This window comes from Dromiciops gliroides, chromosome 6 (assembly GCF_019393635.1).
Source record: "Dromiciops gliroides isolate mDroGli1 chromosome 6, mDroGli1.pri, whole genome shotgun sequence".
In the NCBI taxonomy this organism is placed as follows: domain Eukaryota; kingdom Metazoa; phylum Chordata; class Mammalia; order Microbiotheria; family Microbiotheriidae; genus Dromiciops; species Dromiciops gliroides.
The window spans coordinates 150,507,546-150,512,483 of NC_057866.1; the positions used below are offsets into that span (position 1 = coordinate 150,507,546).

A 4,938-nucleotide genomic window follows, 5' to 3' on the forward strand; every position below is an offset into this window, starting at 1 on the left:
TCCCACACCATGGTACTTCATGTGAATAATTAGAGCAAACTATTTCAGATTATTAGAATTATCATTCCATAATTGTTGCAATATATCTGGGCTTCATGTCATTAGCAAGATGTCATCCCCAAAGAGGAAGACCTGAAGAGTCTCAGGATCTGTATGGATTAACAAATATTTTTGATCATATTATTTGCCTCATTGAAGTGAATTAGAAACATCTTTTACAAAATATATATTACCCTGTTATTCAATGTCTATAGTTAATTAATCAATAGCCAATTATTAAATCTATGCTATGTTCCAGTTTAAGGATTAGGGATATGAAGACCAAGCTGAAACAGTCCTTGCCTCCAACGAAGTGATACTTTTTTTAAAAAATAGATTTTAATTGATATCTTTTGTTTTCTCAACATCTACGTTTTACCCTGTATCCTTTCCCTTCCCCCCTCCCAGAGCCATGTCCAATAACAAAAAATAAGAGGTAAAAATAATGAAAATAATAAGCCTAATGAAAAAAACATATTCCAAACTTAATGCAAAGTAGTTGAGGGAGGTGGTTCCTCCTATTTCCTCTTTGGGATCAAACTTCATCATTATGATTTTGTAACATGTTACCATTGTGGTTGCCCTTTCCATTTCCATTCTTGTAGTCAACATGTATAGCTTTCCTGACCCAGATGACTTCATTTTGCATTAGCTCATTTTGCATGTCTTTACATATTTCTCTATATTCATCTCACTTATAATTTCTTATAGCACAGTAAAATTCCATTATATTCATGTCCTACAATTTGTTCAGCCATTCCCCAATCAATGGCAATTTACTTCATTCACAGTTCCTTGCTGCTACAAAAGGTGCTGCTATAAATATTTTGGCATATATGGAAACTTTCTTCTTGTCAATTATATTGTGTGTGCCTAGTATTGGAATTTCAGGGTCAAAGAATATGGACATTTTCTTAACTTTATTTTTCATGATTACAAATTGCTTTCCAGAATGGCTGGACCAATGCATAGCTCTATCTACACTGTGTCTGTCTTTCCACAGTTCCTCCAATATTGACTAATTCCATCTGTTTTCCATTTTAGTCAATTTGCTAGGTGTGAAGTGAAAGCACAGCATGGTTGTGATTTGTAGCTGTTATGTATATTAGTAATTTAGAGAATTCTTTCATTACACTGATGACAGTTGTAATTCTTTGTAGAATAATTTGTACATATCCTTTTACCCCTTTATCTTTAGGTCTTATACATTTCTATGAATTGTTTACTTAATCTAACATATATCTAACCCTTAACAGAAGTATTTTGTACAAAGATACCCCCCATTCATTGTTTCCCTTTTTACCTTAGCTGTATTATTTTTTTGCGTGCAAAAACTATTCAATTTCATGTAAGTAAAACCATCTGCTTTAAATTCTATATTTGAAGTTCATATTCTTCTTCTGGTTTGTTCTAAGTTCTTTAAGAGGACCATGATATCTGGTGGTGATGTCATGACTGGCAATGAATTGCATTTAAGTGAGGAAGGGCTATGCAAAGTCACCAGCCTCACTTTTTTCCTTTGGAGCCATCTGGGTCCAGTGGCAAGATAAATTATCAGGATGACTGGAGATAGCCCTTGATATTTAAGGTAATTGGGGTTACGTGATTTACCCAGGGTCACACGGCTAGATTCTAAGGTGAAATTTGAACTCAGATCATCCCAACTTCAGAACCAGTGCTCTGTACCAAAGTTCCTTTTCTAACGGGAAAGAAACAAGTGCAAAGAACATATACTAATTAAATACTTGGAGGTACCAGCAGTGTGAAGACCAGAAAAGACTACCTATAGAAGTGCTATGAAATAATAATAATAATAATAATAATAATAATAATAATAATTGCTACCATTAACCTTGTGCTTTAAGTTTTGCAAAGTACTTAATTTCATTCCCCCCCACATCAACCCTAAAAGGTAGATGCTTTTATTTATCACCCCTATCTTATAATTAGGATACTGAAACTGATAGATTAAGTGACTTAACCATACAAATAATATATCTGAGGCAGAATTCAAACTTGGATCTTTGACACTAAGAGCAACACTGTAAACTCCATGCCATCTAGCTGCCTTTTGTGGATTCCAGGAGGTAGAATGTGTGACTAAGGGTCATTCTAGGTGCTTGCTAGTGCAAAAGGCACAAAGAAAGGAGATGAGCATCTAAGAATAATTAATATGAAGTTAAGTGGAATGGTTGGATCTTAAAATGTGAACGTCATGTAGATTGGAAAAGATAAGAGAACAGTTTGATATTTGTTGATAATTTTGATATTTTTTATAATAATAATGATAATTTTGTTGTATATTTGAAAGGAATAACAAGCTGTGCATAGTTTTGAAGTTTAATGTGTAATCATCTATTTTTATTTTACCATGTTATGAAAATGTTTGTTTTATTCCATAAATTAAAAATAAGATTTAATAATGATTTAAGTGCTTCCCAGGGTAGAATGATCCCAGCACCCTTCTGAGGAGGGGACCAGAGGGCAGGATCTGGAGAATGACTGAGGCTGGAGTGAACCCCAAAGCTTACTGATTGGCAGATGCCCAGCTCACCAAAAAGCTCCTGGCCCTGGTGCAGCAGTCCTGTAACTATAAACAGCTGCAGAAGGGTGCCAATGAAGCCACCAAGACCTTCAATAGAAGCATCTTGGAGTTCATAATGATGGCTGCCAATGCTGAGCCCTTGAAGATCATCTTCCACCTCCTGCTGCTGTATGAAGACAAGAAAGTCCCCTCTGTGTTCGAGTGCTACAAGCAGTCACTGGGACAGCCTTGTGGCATCTCACGGCCAGTCATCATGCGCTCCGTCACCATCAAAGAAGGCTCCCAACTAAAGCCTCAGATTTAGTCAGTCCAGCAGTGTATGGAGAATCTTGGTCTAGGCCCACACCTGAGGCTCAATTGTCTCTGTAGGGTCCTACCTTGGAGGGATGTGTGGCTTGTGGGCAAAGGATGGTGGACAGAGACTGTTCTCAGGTGACTTTCAATGTTAAACATTTTTATTGCTATTAGAAAAAAAAATAATGATTGAAAAAGGAAAATATAAGACATCAGGTGGTTAAAAATTTAAATGACAAAGGAGTTTATGATCAATATTTTGTATATTATCTATTTTTAATTTTTTCCCCATGGAATCTCTTATAATGATTATACTACTTTAGAGAGAAGTAATTTCTTAGTGGAAAGTTTTAAGGAGGGATTTTGCCTTAACATATTAAATGCTTTTTAATAATGAAAAGACATTAAGCACAGTCCGATTTTGTATTTTGTCTTTCATTCTATCCTGACTGCAAAAGTAGGATCTGCTTTAGAATATAGGTTATATAAACATTCCTGATTCCATTTTACTCCTCATTCAAGGATGATCTTGATATGAATTTAGATTATTTTACCAAAGATTGTGTGGAGATGGGTGGGGAAAATTAATATTATGCTTCATCATTTGATAGTTACAATTACCTTATAATCCATCTTTTCCCCCATTTTTTCATAACTGCATTTCTTAGTCTTGCTCATAAGGCAGTCTCTAAAGGTGTGGACAGTTATGTGATCCCTCCTAGTCCCCAGGGGACTTACATGTTAACCTGGGATCTTTGTGTCTAAATACAGATAAACAGAGAACTGGCTTGAGCTAGACCTTCCCCAGGGGAAAATTTTCCAGTCCTTCTGTCTCCTTGTCAAAATTAGGGGTGATTCTGTCTTCAAGTGGGGGAGGGGTGGGACTAAACCAAAGGGACCATGATTAAGATGGTTCTGATTTTCTGGCCAACATTACTAGAGGCAGCTGGTTCACATAAAGCAGTGGGTATTTCTTAATTGCCAGAGAGGAGTGTGATCAGCCACACCTGAAGACCAAGCCACATTTCTCAGCTATAGACTAATGCTATCACTTGAGGATTACTCCTATCTCCCAACAAGGAAGTAAAAAGGGGCAACTGAGGTAACTCTTAAAAGGTCTACCAGTTAGAATTTTCTTACCTTGCCTGAGAAGATCCACAAGATTCACTATTGGGCCAATCAGAAAAAAAAACCCACCTCAGGTGTTAAAGACAACATCAGCCTTCATTTGACACAATTTATCGGTTGTTGCTAAGCTAACTAATGGATCATGTTCAGTCCTTGGGTTTTTGGGATGGCCCAGTGAACCACTTTACTAACAGTTTACACATGGTTAATAAATTGTTATCTTACCCTAGAGAAAGCTGTTTCTCAGCCTGACTTTGTTACAATTTTTCATGGGAAAGTAAGAAGTTAGGTTGGTAGTAATTATGTTTTTAAATCATATTTTCAATATAATAAAAACATTCATGAATTGCCCCAATCATTTGGTATCATTTTTTTTCCCTTTCAGGAATCCCCACATGCTCTGATTCAGAATCATACCTTCTATACATTAAAATATTGACCAACAAGCAAATCTATTTAAGCAAACATAAGTTACATATTGGGGTATATAAGAAAAATATACATGTGTGAATAAACAACTTAGATGGGAGATAGAAAAAATCTCAGTTTAAACAAGAAAGAGGATCTGATTTTATGCAATGGGGAAATCTGTCTCTAAAGAAGTAAGTTGATAACAATCAGTGGCTTATTTGAGGAATTAGTTTCCTCTACATGTTGACACATTTTAAAGTCTTTTTACATCTTTCCCCAATAGTATGTCAGACCACAGTTTGTTCTCTCTAAACAAAAAAGAAAACAAAACAAAACAACAACAACAAAAACCAACCCCCCCCAAAACAAAACAAAACAAAACAAAACAAAAGAACAACCAAAAAAAAATCTCTCTTGTACTTTATTATTCGTATATTTGTCCCTCAGCACTACCAACATTTTTCCCCACCAATCTGGGGTCATGTTCCCATTTGCATATGTGATAGCTTCCTTCAGTGTTT

The 4,938-nt window shown here is 35.7% G+C and overlaps 1 pseudogene; it reads left to right on the forward strand.

Annotated features, from left to right (window-relative positions):
* Positions 1–2,537: 2,537 nt before the first annotated feature.
* On the forward strand, positions 2,538–3,020 carry LOC122732123 (annotated as a pseudogene).
* The last annotated feature ends 1,918 nt before the right edge of the window (positions 3,021–4,938 follow it).